The sequence below is a fragment of the Macaca fascicularis genome, chromosome 3, assembly GCF_037993035.2.
Source record: "Macaca fascicularis isolate 582-1 chromosome 3, T2T-MFA8v1.1".
NCBI classification, from domain to species: Eukaryota; Metazoa; Chordata; class Mammalia; order Primates; family Cercopithecidae; genus Macaca; species Macaca fascicularis.
Window position 1 is genome coordinate 149,027,016 of NC_088377.1, and position 15,904 is coordinate 149,042,919.

General features: G+C 35.2%; 2 protein-coding genes across 5 annotated transcripts in view; one reads left to right on the top strand and one right to left on the bottom strand.

Annotated features, from left to right (window-relative positions):
• COG5 (component of oligomeric golgi complex 5) overlaps window positions 1-15,904 on the bottom strand; it is a 364,064-nt gene that overhangs the window by 288,392 nt on the left and 59,768 nt on the right. The gene's annotated exons all lie outside the window — the stretch shown is intronic.
• Window positions 1-15,904, top strand: part of GPR22 (G protein-coupled receptor 22) — a 91,341-nt gene that overhangs the window by 16,768 nt on the left and 58,669 nt on the right. The window contains exon 3 of the transcript XR_012432784.1: window positions 6,138-6,250. The gene's annotated coding sequence lies outside the window, so the exon portion shown is untranslated. The remainder of the gene's footprint in view (window positions 1-6,137; window positions 6,251-15,904) is intronic.

The following is a 15,904-nucleotide window of genomic DNA, read 5'->3' on the forward strand; positions in this document are numbered from 1 at the left end:
ATATTTTTGTAATATTGTGGTGAGGAACCAAATAAATCCATGACTAAGTAAAAGATTAACAAGTATAATTATAAAACTTCTAAAATTAAACCTAAAACATCAAAGAATAAACTGGGAAACATACTTACAACTTATGTAGTAAAGCAAATTTACCTCTATTATATAAAGAATAGTTACAAACCAACATGGCAAAAGGAAAACAGGCACAGAATACAAACAGGTAACTCACCAATGAAAAAGAATGACAAACACAAAACTCTTCAACTACATACAGCAAAAACAAATCCAAATTAGAATAAATTTTAAAACAAATTAATATACCAATGTTTACATGTGCTTAGCAAACAATTTCAATTTTTTTCTTTTTTTTTAGAGATGGGGGTCTCACTATGTTGCCCAGGCTGATCTCAAACAATCCTCTCACCTGGCCTCCCAAAGTATCAGGATTATAGGTGTGAGGCACCGTGCCTGGCTAGAAAATAATTTTTAAATGCTTATGACTAACAATTTTGATAAACCTATGAGTATTTTTCACGTTACTACACAAAATATATTTTGTTTTGAAATATTAAGCAAAAACCTCAAACGCGACCTTTGATCAAGAAATTCAACTTCTAAAACGTATCATAAGGAAACAATTGAACAACTGTGCAAAGATGTATGTTTAAGGATGATCAAAACAGTGTTTATACCAGTAAAAAAAAGTTTGACTAAAATAATTAACAATAGATTATTTACATAAAGTATTGGATAGTTTTTAAATATTATCCAGCCACTAAAATTATGACATGGATTTATGTTTCTTAACATGGTATTATGTCCATAATGTAATCTTAGGTACAAAATAGTATGTCTAATAAATACAGTAATGCATAGGCAAACAGTTGAGAGGTTAGTTTCTGAAAATGCTGATAATGACTCTCAAGATTATATCTGTAGTTTTTAGTTTTCAGCAATCAACATATGCCTCAATTTTTAGTTTACACAATGAACATATATTGTTAATATAACTTTACAAATTAAAAATATTTATAAGAAATATTGTTTTATTAAACCATTGAAAGTATGACAGTAGTATTTCATTTTAAAAATATACAAAATTGAGCTGATCATTCCAAGCCCATTTATTTAAAAAAATGTAAAAATATAGCACATGGCAGGCCTTTACAAAAATTCCTTCCTCTGCTACATTTTGGGTCCGTACTGATAGTTATCAAACATAAGTGTAAAATTATATTATTAAAAAATATATACATATGAAAAATTGAGCCTGTGAAAATCAAATAAATTGGTCATCTGGATATAATACTTAGAAAAGACATTTTCTCACAAAGTACTGTCCAGATTGAGACTAAGTTGTTGACTAAGACATCCAGATCTTTTTTCTCTTGTGTTTTGTTTTCTGCTATCTTTTATTCATGAGCATACTATACAATATGCTCATTCCCTTGTAATATTTTGAAGAAATTGAAAAAGATGAAAACATATCATTATTATCAATTATTTGGTTTAAGCCAAAAGAATAATAGGCTGGGTGCAGTAGCTCACGCCTGTAATCCCAGCACTTTGGGAGGCCAAGGAAGGTAGATCACTTGAGGCCAGGAATTCAAGAGCAGCCTGGGCAACATAGTAAAACCCCATCCCTCCACAAAAAATACAAAAATTAGTTGGGCATGGTGGTGCACGCCTGCAATACTAGCTTCTCAAGAGTCTAGATCCTTCTCAAGAGAGGATCACCTGAGCCCAGGAGGCAGAGGTTGCAGTGAGCCAAGATTGTACCACTGCACTCGAACCTGGGCAACAGAATAAGACCCTGCCTCAAAATATTAATAAAAAAATTTTTTAAAGAATAACAGCATTTTTCTCATTTCTTCCTCCTGCTTTCAAACTATGCATTTCCCCAAAGTTATAATGTTACATATATGAAACCTGCCATTTTCCATTTTTAGAGACCTGAGCAACCAAACACAGTACATTGTGATTTTTCCAACCTTTGGAATGTTCCTTGAGTAAGTTTTCCTCTGTTTTCTTGTATCTGTAATTAGGCCAGGCTATGAAAACTATAGAGGCGAAAATTAATTAAGTTGTACATTTACAGTATATGCACTTTTTTCCATACTTCACTAAAATGTTAAAACTGTAGGGACCATTTAAATGATGCCTGTTTAATGTCCTTAAATGTTCTCTAAAACACATTTAAGTAAATAGAAGCAAAATATAAACTCTTCACTAAAATGTATTCTTATTTTCTTGGAATATTAAAAATGAATACATTTAAATCTCAAACCAATTTCATATCTCAGCTGAGATAAATGATGGTTTAAAAGAAAATGCAGACTGCATCAATGGAAGAGGCACCATCTATCACATTAAATTTAAAAAGGAAAGCTGTATAGTTAATTCAGCTTCCGGTGACAAATAATATTGTTATAACCCTACCCAAATTTACTAAAGTTCTAAGTTCACATATACGTTTGTCTTACAGAAGTCTGGTCCCCATTACCACCTCTACCAGAGTATAACTTGAAGAAATAAAAGAGAAAGTCCAAGAAAACAAGTTCACCCAGTGTTAAAAAAGAAAAAAATCTATGTTTAGTGAGGAAGAAAACTCACACTGTAACCTCAAATTCTTACTTCACAATGACTATACATGTTAAGTATGTAACCTAATAACTACTTACAAAGGAATGACCCCCAAAGAAAGCCTCCCAGTCATATCAAAAACTTTAAGGGCACGTGTATTCAACACCTAATTTGCAACACAGCAAATAATTGCCCAGGAGATTTTTTTTAAAAAGAGAAAGAAATCCAACTCTTCTTCCTACTAGCCGTGTGATCCAGGAATGCTACTCATCTGATTCTCTTTGCCCATCTGTAAAATGATAGCATCTACCTCACAGAGTTGTGAAGCTTCAGTGAGATAAGCACAAACAATGTTCAGCATCGTACCTGCCATACAGCAATCAATGGAAACTTTTATCATTATTATTTTTAAATTTTATTTTAAAAACAACTAACAAATACATTTTTAATTCAATTATGTGATGTAGCTATTTTTTAAAGGAATAAATTATTTTTAAAAGGAATGATTATGATTTCTTACCTCAGTAGAAATTTCAGAGACTTGATTTTCACTTTTCTTAAATGTTTCTACTCTCTTCCAGTACTGTCCCCCATCCCACCTCTCTGAGATAGGGTCCTGTTATATTGCCCAGGATAACCTCAAACCCTTGAGCTCAAGAGATCCTCCCACCTTAGCCTCTCAAGTAGTTGGGATTACAGGCACATGCCACGGTGTCTTGCCAGTGTCCATCTTTAACACAGAAATCTTTACAGTAATACTCCAATATCTTGTTCCTAGAAAAATATGCATGAGAAATGTGTGTACAAAATACCATCTTTTTCTTTTTTTTTTTTTTCAAGAAAAGCATTACATGATGTAATGGGAGATGGGGAACAGTATTTTTGAGCACACAGAAGCAGAACACACAATCACAAATTATGATGTATGCTCCAAATGATCATCAAAATATCACATGAATTTGTTCTTTAGTTATATTTCTAAAGAAAGAAAACAGAAGGAAAGCAGTATTTTGAAGACCTACTATATACTGGGCAGGGTCAAAGGAAATCTACTCTGGCTTGTTACTACTTCCTAACAGTCCTCCGAAACCTGAGTGAGAAGTTAACTTCTGGTAATTCACAGTTAGAAACAGGGATGGAAATGGGATTTAAACCAAGATCTAAATGGTTTCAAAGCCTATTCTTTCTTGTCTCTTAATCACAAATTATATAGCAGAAATGATTATAATAGTTTATGGTATCACTTTATGATGTTATAAAGCCTCTAAAGTATTAATAAAGTATTATTTTGATGGAAAAAAGTTTATGAATACAGTGTTGTTCTCATTATTATGTTAAAATAACTAGTCTCCATATGCCCATTCAACAAGATTTATTCAAAATCATTTATCCTCAGTAGAAGTCTTCCTAACTAATCCTTTGCAGTTTTTAATGTTGTTGCTACCATTTAACTCACTTTAAAATATCAATTTCGTACTTAGTTTTAGGTAGAAAGTCTCCAAATCAATTAATTAGGTGGTTATTCTTCAATATCCTCAAACTTCATCAAAAACAACAGCATACAAACAAAATACCTTCTCTCTATCCTCTACCTTCTGTCCTGCAATTATCACAACTTGGCATTAATGGAAAAGACCAAGCAGAGATTACTTTGCTTCTTTATCTTCCAAAGAGATCAATATCCTGGGTACTCTTCCATCCCTGAAGAGTAACTAGACAAAGCTGGAGGATGTGGGTTATCATACAGCACATCCCAATAAAACACCATTTTATCCCCCTCACTCTCTTACTCCACATAGACTGTTGATACATATGTTAACCATTCATGCTCTCCATTTTGTCCTAAGATGCCATTCTTCCTCAAGTCTTTTCCCAAGTGAAGGCTCATACCCTACAGCTGCCAATGAATGTTCTATTACTTCTCCCAGGAAAAAATATGGCTTCCATTTTCAAAGTCCTTTTAGCAAAGGAACTTTTTCTTTTCCAAATAAAATAGTTTACAAAACTCATATTTATAAACAAGATAAGAGCAAACCACTCTCAATGAAGCAAAATTAGGAGACCAAAGTGAAACAGCTCAACATTCCTTTCATCCAAATCACAAGGATTCCTCACAACACAATGCAAAACAAACATGATTTTGAAGAACTAGCCTCAATAGAAAATTCCATGAGAAATCTCCTGCTCACTGTACTAAAATCTTGACTAAATATATTCTTCTGTTAGAAATTAAATAACTACGACTCATAAATAGACTCACCCTACACCTGTAGTCAGATCTGTGATAATATCCTGTAAGCATCCCAAAGACTAAGAATGAAATTCATTAATCTGCATAATTCTAAAACAGGCACATAAACAGATGGACACGTATAAAAGATATTTTATAAGCAATATCCAATTATAGCTGTTTATTTTAAATCATCAGTTAATATTTTGTACCTGTGTATAAAAAAATATCTAGTTTCTCCCAAAACAAAGTCTTATAATTCTGACACTTTTCTGTCAGGACAGTCAGGACATAGTAAAAAAAAAAAACAACAGTAATAGATAGTGTGTGTGTGCACATGTGTGTGTGTGCGTGTGTGCGTGTGTGTGTGTGCGTGTGTGTGTGTGTAGTTTACTTCGCTTTAACTCTAATGTCTTTCTAGAGAATAACTTCAAAGATCATTCTTCTTCCTCCAAAACAAACAGTCCTCTTTCCATGTAACTGACATAGTACAAACGCTGCATGTATTAGTTTCTTATTGCTACTGTAAAAAATTACCACAAACCCAGAGGCTTAAAAAGCACAAATTTATTATCTTATAGCTTTGAAGGTAAAGTTCAAAACAGGTCACAATAGGCTAAAACCAAGATGTTTGCATCGCTGTAATCCCTTCCGGAGGCCATTGGGGAGAATCTGTTTCCCTGGTCCTTTAGGTTGCTGGCAGAATTGAAGTCCTTATTTATGGTTGTGGGACTGAGGACCCTGTTTCCTTGCAGGCTATCAACTAAGGACAGTTCCCAGCTTCTAGAAGACATCTACATACCTTGGCTTATGATCTCCTTCTTTCATCTTCAAAGCCAACGATGGCAAATCAAGTACTTCTCATGCTTCAAATCTTTCCTGTCTCTTCTTCCATCATCCCACCCACTCTTCTGCCTTCGTCTTCCAATCCAGAATAATCTCCCCCTCTCAAAGCCTATAATCTTAATCATATCTGCCAAGACCCTTTTGCAATGTAAGGTAACATATTCACAGGCTCCAAGGATTAAAACATGGACTCTTTGGAGGACCATTATTCTGCCTATAGTGCCATACTTGTTGAGCTGCACTGATTTGAAGTCAGAAAAAACACCACAGAACATGTCATGATCTGCTGTGGTCTGAATGTGTCCCCCAAAATTCATATGCTGAAAGTTTAATCCCCAATGCAACAGTGTTGGGAGGTGGGGCCTTTTGGGAGATGTTTAGCTCATATAGGCTCCACCTTATGTACACATATAGCAATGCTGCTATAAAAAGGGTTTGCAGGAATGGGTTCTCTCACTTCTGCTCTTATCCCACATAGGAACACAGAGTTCATCTCTCTTGCCCTTGTACCTTCCGCCACATGAGGAGGCAGCATGAAGGCCCACATCGAATGGCAACAACTTGATCTTGGACTTTCCTGCCTCCAGAACTGTGAGATACAACATTTTTGTTCTTTATAAATTACTCAATCTGTAGTATTCTGTTACAGCAGTACAAAACAGAGTAAGATACTATCCTTTAGCCTCAAAAGCTGTTAGGATCAAAAGCATTAGAGTTCAAAATACTGAGCAATTGTATCATTAAATATTACCACTATGAGTAAATCCATCAATTAGAATAGCTATTATCACTAAGCCCTTACTTCTCTTGAAATCAAAGAATATCTAAATATGTGAAAATAACCTATGGCTGAATAAATTAAATTTCTTATTGTAAAATAGAACTTATTTATAATTTTAGACTCCTCTCTCTTTGCTTACCTGCCTCTGTGTCCCACAAATCTCAATCCCTAAATAATGTTACCACAAGGCTAAAGTCACATTAGAAGACACAGGCTTAGATGGTATCTTCTAGAAAGCACAATATTGTTCTTGTCATAGAAGCAACACCAAACTTAAATCAGTGACAAGACCCATGAGTTCAACACATGCAACATCTAGAATCTCTTAGAATCCCTATATTAAATATATTCAAAGACTATGAAAAAGGTGTTGCTACTTCGAGTTAGTTTTGACAAAAAGAAAGAACAACTTCTATTGGCATAGTTTTTCTGCTGTTCTTCTAAATAAGGCAGAGATGTGCCTTAGAAAATAAACTGTTAAATAGCTAGAAAAACAATAACATGTAACTAATTTGAGTATTTATTAAAAATTTCCACAAGATGTATCATCTTTTCAAAAAACAAGTAATTTAATAGCAATAGACCCCAAAAACCAAAGTAAAGATACTTGACGACATTATTATATCCATTTGTTCTTTGGGAATACAGAAATTTTATATACATAAAATTTAAGTTTATATTTAATATTACCTCTTATTTCAAACTAAAAATAACGCATAAGCTCTCAACCTACATAGACTGTTATCAAAGTGATTTAAATTTACAATGCATATCCAATTTTACAGTCTTTGAGTACCTATGAGAAACAGGAAAATACAAATTAGTTTCATCTAGCTTCCACTAATGGCAGAGTGAACTGGTCATGCATAGTTTCCAGCAGATAAGCTCTAAATCTACATAAAGCATTTTTAAAAACACACCATAGTCATGTGCCACATAATGATGCTTTAGTTAGTGGTCTCATAAGATTATAATGGAGCTGAAAATTTCCTATTGCCTATGATGTCACAGCCATAGTAACTAGCACAATATATTACCTTCTCTATGTTCAGATATGTTTAAGTACACAAGTACCACTGTGTTACAACTGCCTATAATATTCAATACATCAACATGCTGTCCAGGTTTGTAGCCTGGAAGCAATAGGATATACCATATAGCCTAGGTGTGTAGTAGGCTACATCATCTAGGTTTGTGTAAGTACACAAAGATGAATCGCCTAAAGACACATTTCTCAGAACATATCCCCATCATTAAACGATGAATACTGCACTTGAAGGTGACAGAAATAACTAAAGGCAGAAATATACCAAAGAAAGATTTACTTTTAATTATAGAAATTGCAATGGGTAAGAATTGCAAGTCTGGTCATTTTTGCCTAATGGCACTCACTACCACAACTCCCATTCCAAATCCCATAGATACAGACTTACATTCTGGAGACGGCAGAGAATAGGAATCAGGGCAGGCAGAGTAGTTATTTAATATAAAGCTGGGGACAAGAGGTTGAGGGGTGGAATCCTGAAAGCCACAGGAGCAAGATCAAATCCCTGCCTTACCATTAAATTACATATGCGTGGGAGAGATCCAATGGGGATTTGGAGAAAAAAGCAATCTAAAGTCAGAGAGGAATCTACCCTTAAAAGATGTGTGAGATGAGTGAGTTTGCTGCTTTTTCAGACTGATAGCATTCCCCAAACAGTGCACAGCTATAATGGCAGAAAGCTGGGGCCTTACTAACTTGCAATGTCAAAGGACTGAGCTCATGGCTAGCAGAGCAACTGAAAGGACAGGGAAGAAACACACAAAGGAAAAAGAGGTAAGGGCCATAATTTTAGTACGAACTTTGCCAGAATCCTTGGTGATGGCTAACTACAAAGGTACAGGGAAAACCATAGGGTACTACATTCTCAAAGTGGCAGCTGTAAGATTAAAGAACTGAGCGAAACCAGCAACTACACAATACAGGGAAAAATAATGTACAGTATAAGACCAGACAAGTTAAATTTGTTCTACAGGCTAGAGCAAAAACATCATGAGCGATACTCAGAGAACATAACAGGATCTAGAATCAATAAAATGTACTATCCATAATGTCTAGTTTTCAACCAAAATTTATTTCACATGCAAATAAATGAGGTAAGATGATCCATAAGCATGAAAAGGAAAAAAAAAAGTCAATAGAAATTGACTCAGAGTGGGCTAATATGTGGGACTTAGCAAAGACTTCAAAGCAGCTACTATTTCACCTGAAGTAATTCAACACTAAGTAGACTGTAGTAATTAAAGATGCATGTTGCAATCCCCAGTGTAATTCTTAGAAAAATAGTACAAGTATATAGCTAAAAAGTACACAAACAAAATAAAATAGAAGACACAAAAGTATCTTATTAACATAAAAGAAAGCAGAAAATTCCAAGAAAGGAAATCCCAGACCAGATAACTTCACTGGTGAGTTTGGCCAAGTACTTTATTTCATTTTTTAATTTATTTTTGTTCTTTTTTTCATTCATTTATTCATTTTTTTTTTTAAGAGACAAGGTCTCGCTATTTTGCCCAGGCTGATCTCAAACTCCTGAGCTCAAATGATCCTCCCACCTTAGCCTCCTGAGTAGCTGAGATTATTACAGTCACATGTCACCACACCCAGCTGGACCAAATATTTAAAGAGTAAATATCAATACTTCTACAACTCTTTCCAAAATTTAAAGAGAAGGGAATGCTTCCTAACTCAGTCATGAGTTAGGGCCAGCATTTGCCTGACACCAAAGTCAAAGACACTACAAGAAAACAACAGTCCAATATCCTGTATAAATACAGATTAAAAAATCCTCAACAATATACTAGCAAACCAAATTCAGCTGCGTATTAAAGGGATCATACATCATGAACAACTAGGATCTATCTCTGGAATACAAGAGTAGTTCAACATACAAAAATTAATCAACAGACTGGGCACGGTGGCTCACGCCTGTAATCCCAGCACTTTCGGAGGCTAAGGCGGGTAGATCACTTGAGGTCAGGAGTTGGAGGCCAGCCCAGCCAACACGGAGAAACCCCATCTCTACTAAAAACACAAAAATTAGCTGGGTATGATGGCATGCACCTATAATCCCAGCTACTTGGGAGGCTGAGGCATGAGAACTCCTTGAACCCAGGAGGTGGAGGTTGCAGTAAGCTGAGATCATGTTACTGAATTCCAGCCTGGGCAATAGAGCCAGACTCTGTCTCAAAAAAAAAAAAAAAAAAAAAATCAATCAATATAATACACCACATTAATAGGATGAAAGGAAAAAAACACATGACCATTTCAACCGATGCAGAAAAAGCATTTGACCAAACTCAATACCATTTCATGATAAAAACATTTAATAAATTAGAAATAAAAGAAAAACTTCCTCAACACAATAAAGGTCATATATGAAGAACACACAACTAACAAAATACTCAGTTGTGAAAGACTGAAAGCTTTTTCCCTAAGATCAAAAAGACAAGGCCAGACACAGTGGCTCACACTTATAATGCCAGCACTTCTGGAGGTAAATGCAGGAGAATCACTTGAGCCTAGGAGTTCAAGACCAGCCTGGACAACACAGCAAGACTACATCTCCACCAAATAAAAATTAAAAATTAGCCAGGCATGGTGGCATGCCTGTGTCCCAGCCATTCAAGAGGCTAAGGCAAGAGGCTCACTTGAGCCCAGGAGTTTGAGGTTATAATGAGATATGACTGCACCACTGCCACTGCACTCCAGCCTGAATGGCAAAGCAAGGCCCTGTCTCTACAAAACAAAAGACAAACAAGTATTAGCCTGCACCTGCTCCACCAACACTTCTATAGTGTTGGAAATCCTAGCCAGAGCAATTAACTAAGAAAAAGAAATAAAAGACATTCAAATCAAAAGGAAAGTAGTAAAACTGTCCCTGTTTGCAGATAACATGATCTAATATTTACAGAAATGCATAAAGACCCCACCAAAAAACTATTAACATAAAAAAATTCAGTGAAGTTGCAGAATACAAAATCAACATACAAAAATCAGTTTCATTCCTATGTACCAATAACAATCTATATGAAAAAGATATTAAGAAAACAATCTCATTTACAATTGCATCCAAAGAATAAAATACTAGGAATAGACTTAACTAAGAAAGTGAAAGACCTGCATATTCAAAACTACAAAACACTGATAAAAGAAACTAAAGAACTAAAGAAGACAAACAAATGGAAATACTTCTAATGTTCATAGATTAGACGACTGAATACCGTTAAAATTTCCCTACTAATCAAAGTGGGCTATAGATTCAATGCAATCCCTATCTAAAACCCAATGGCATTTTTTAGAGAAATAGGAAAAAAATCTAAAATTCATATGGAACCACAGAAGACCCTGAATAGTCAAAAGAATTCTGAGAAACAATAACATAACTAGAATCATCATACTTCTTTTTTTATATAGATATAGATATAGATATACACACACACACACACACACACACACACAGTTATAATAATTAAATAGTATGGTACTGGCAAAAAGAAAGACAAACTGATGCAACAGAGTCCAGAAATAAATTCATGCATGTATGATAAACCAATGTGTAACAAGGGTGCCATGAATACACAAGGAGGTAATGACAGTCTCTTCAACAAATACAAAGAAAACCAGATATACAAATGCAAGGGAATGAAACTGGACCCTTATCTTACACCATACACAAAAATCAACTCAGAATGCATTAACGACTTACCTGTTAGACCTGAAACTGTAAAACTCCTAGAACGACACGTGAGGAAAAACTCTGTACCACTGGTCTTGGCAATGATTTCACAGATGTGACCAAAAACACAGACACCAAATGCAAAAAACAGACAACTGGCACTACATGAAACTAAAGAGGTTCTGCACAGCAAAGGAAACAAGAAGATGGGAGAAAATATTCACAAACCATGTATCTGATAAAGGGTTAATTTCCAAAATGTATAAGGGACTTTACAACTCAATAGCAAAAATAAAAACCCAATTAAAAATGAGCTAAGGACTTGAATAGACGTTTCTCCAAAGAATACATACAAACAGCCAACAAGTATATAAAAAGATCATTAATATCACCAGTCATTAGAATAATGCAAATCGAAACCACAGTGAGATACCACCCCACATCCATTAGAATGGTTATTATAAAAACAAACAAACAAACAAGCAAAAACAACAAAAAACAAGACACGTGCTGGTGAGGTTACGGAGAAATTGGAATCCTTTCATACTGTTAGTGGGAATGCAAAATTGTACAACCCCTATAGAAAACAGTATGGTGATTCCTCAAAGAAATTGAAAACAGAATTACTACATGATCCAGGAGTCTCACACTTCTGGGTTTTTATCCAAAATAACTGAAATAGGATCCTGAAGAGGTATCTGTGCTCTCATGTTCACAGCAGCACTATTTACAACAGCCAAAATACAGAAATAACCTAAATGTCCACCAGCTGATGACTGGATTTTTTAAATGTGATAGAACAGAATATTATTCTGACTTAAACAAGAAAGAAATCCTGCAATATGCAACAATGTGGATGAACCTTATGGCTATTATGCTTAGTAAAATAAGCCAGTCACAGAAGGACAAATACTGCATGATTCCACTGGCATAAGCTGTCTAAAATAGACAAATGCATAGAAGCAAATAATGGAATTGTGGCTGCCAGGGGCTGGGGGAGAGGAAGAAATGAGGAGTTGTTAATCAATGGGCATAAAATTTTAGTAAAGCAAGATAAGTAAGTTCTAGAGATCTGCTGTTCAACACCGTGCTATAGATAACAATACCATATTATACATTTAAAAATCTGTTAAGAGGGTAGATCTCATGTTAAGTGTTCTTACCATTCTAAAATTTAAAAAATAAAAACACCACACTAATGTAAAGTATTCCTATTAACCTATCCAGAAAACTTTAAAAAACAAAGGGAAGACGAGTAAAATTTCTTTTTTTTTGAAACGGAGTCTCGCTCTGTTGTGCAGGCTGGAGTGCAGTGGCGCAGTCTTGGCTCACTACAACCTCCGCCTCCCAGGGTCACTCCATTCTCCTGCCTCAGCCTCCTGAGAAGCTAGGATTACAGGTGTGTGTCACTATGTCCAGCTAATTTTTTTGTATTTTCAGTAGAGATGGGGTTTCATCATGTTGGCCAGGCTGGTCTCGAACTCCTGACCTCAAGTGATCAGGCTGCCTCGGGCCTCCCGAAGTGCTGGGTGGTGTGAGCTACCATGCCTAGCCTGAAATTTTTTAAATGAGATGACAGAATGGAATGTTAAAGAGGGAACTGGAGTCTGTTCATTCAGTGCAAATAGGCGAAGAGTGTATCTCTATTTCAAAGTTTAGAAGTAGGGATAGTATCTAATCTCCAGCTCTAATTCCTCCTTTGCATCTACTTTTTTTTGCAAAGAAAACCTTTCTAAAATATCCCGCAGCTCACTTCTTCTCAAGCCTCCTGAGCCCAGATGAGGTCTCATGTCCATGTTTAAACCATTACGTAAAGGAATGAAACTATCATGACCAATCAGGATTTAAACACTGGAGAAATTAAGTGGTCCCTTCCTTGAGCCCAAAGATATTATCAGGAAGAAGAGTACTCAACCAAACTGAGACCCTGCCAAAAAGAAAGAATGGAAAGAAAGGAACTGGGAAGTTAATCAGTAATGTATGCTACACTAAATATAGATCCACGTGCTTTGGAAACCAATTTAAGATGTAAGAGTTGGCATCCTGTTTTGAAAAATAAGATTCTATCCAATTGTTCTTTCCTGGAACACGTAAAGGAGGTCTTCAGGAACTTTTGCTGACAAATTCTGCATTCTCCTCAAGAAGCAACTCTGGATAAACTTGAGAAGTGAACAACTAAACTTCCAGAGACCCAGACCATATAAATTAGATACAGATTTTTTTTTTTCAAAGCAGTTGTTACTAATCTCTGTAACTGCTATAGAAACAATTTCATAAATCTCTGTGTACTACCTCATTCTGAGGATCATGCCTTCTTGATGTGCCCACGAAAATAAATTCACCATAAGATATATCCCTAGATATCTAATTTTTTAGTTACATAGTATAAACTGATGGGATTTTAGAGAATGGTTTACCAGATATAATAATTTCAGGATTTTTTCAACAGTGAAATAACTTTAGTTTTAATATAATTAATATGGAAACAATATAGATTATCACCACTGGCAACAGGATATATTCCTAGTTATAATAATAAAACTGTCAGCATTATCTTCCTTTTGGATACGATATTAAAAGAAGGGCACATTTCTGATTCATCAAAAGAGATTTCAAGTCTCTAACACAGAAGTTAAAACAAATGAATAGGCTGGGCGCAATGGCTCACGCCTGTAATCCCAGCACTTTGGGAGGCCGAGGCAGGCTGATCATGAGGTCAGGAGATCGAGACCATCCTGGCTAACACGGTGAAACCCCATCTCCACTAAAAATACAAAACATTAGCCGGGCATGGTGGCGGGTGCCTGTAGCCCCAGCTACTCAGGAGGCTGAGGCAGGAGAATGGCATGAACCCAGGAGGCAGAGCTTGCAGTGAGCCGAGATCGCACCACTGCACTCCAACCTAGGCGATAGAGTGAGACTCCACCTCAAAAAAAAAAAAAAAAAAAAAAAAAAGAAAGAATAAAACCGCAAGCTATTCTACTGAATATGTTTCTCAGAAGATCATGCCTCCCTGCCCTATTGTTTATACAATATGAAAGTATAAAATTCTACAGGTACACCTACAATCATAAATTTACATTCAACCCTTCTAACAGCCTTTAGCAATCTTAATTTACCGTATTTACTAAAACAAAGACTGATAAAAACTGTTTCACATTGTTACTGGCTTTTCTATATATAAAGGAATACATTATCTTGGCAATGAAAAGTAGAACAACCCACCTAACTTTCCTGTACAATATTAAACTTAGAGACCCAAAGCTGTCATTCATTAAGAAGAAAGCTAGCATAATTTTAAAGGAACAGTCAACAACAGAATAAGCCTGTAGTTCTGAGGCACTTTGTTTAGATTAAGACACATTTTTTTTGAATTAACATTATTAGTAATATATACTAGAAGGGAAAAGAACTTGAGAACTCTGGGCGTAAGCATCCAAATGAAAAAGAAAATCCCTTAGAATCAAGAAATAAAAAACTTTGATACTTTACTAATTTGAAGTACCTTAAGCTAAATAAATTGTTCTCAAACTGTTAGAAGTGTTCCAGCAAGGGGTGATAGTAAGGTAAAATACAGAGCTTCCATGAACATTATTAAACAACCATATGAAACAGAACACATACCTAGAAATCCTTTCAACTTTGAAATGTATGAAAAACATACTAATGTTTACAGTAAAAGAGCTCCTTGTTTTTGTCTAGATGTTACCCTAAAGGATTTACACTGTATGATAAAAGAACTAATAGACTCATAAATATGGTATGGGTATTATCTGTTAAATATAAATTTTAGCAACATCAATTAGTTTAAAAAAAGGTTTGTATGCATGTGTGTATAATTTCTATATGCTTATCTCTACCACATACAAACCCGTATGTATAAGCATAAGCCTTTCTGGCCATTTGGATTTGAGCACAACATCACCCCCATCTGGTGGTGGCTGAACCCAGTCACATATGTAAGCAATTTAGAGACCATTTAAATCAAATGTACAAACTGAAAATGTTTATAATCTGTCATTACACTGTAGATATATACACATACATTACACATTAACTCTGAAGAAGTTGTCACAAAAAAAATTTCAATGCATTTAAGAAACAAGTCACTTCAGACTTACAATAAAGGGAAACCTAATCGAAAACTAGAAACAGTTTAATGGTATTTTTTTTCTTTTGATTTTTATTTCAATAGCTTTTGGAGTACAAGGGGTTTTGATTACATAAATTATATAGTGATGAATTCTGAGATTTTAGTACACCTATCACCCAAGTAGTGTACTTTGTATCTAATATGCAGTTTTTTATCCCATACCCTCAATACCCTTCCTCTTCTGAATCTCCAAATTCCATTTTATCACTAACTCTTTGCGTATACTTAGATTAGCTCCCACTTCCAATGAGAACACTTGACATTTAGTTCTCCATTCCTGAGGTATCTCACTTAGAATAACGGCCTCCAGCTTAATCCATATTACTGCAAAACACATTACTTCATTCCTTTTTATGGCTGAGTAGTACTACATGGTGTGTGTGTGTGTGTGTATGTGTGGATATATATATATATATACCACGTTATCTTTATTCACTCATTGGTCAATGGGCATTTAGGTGGGTTCCATATCTTTGCAATTGTGAATTGGTCTGCAATAAAGATACGTGGGCATGTGTCTTTTTCATATAATGACTTCTTTTCCTTTGGATAGATACCCAGTAGTGGGACTGCTGGATTGAATGGTAGAT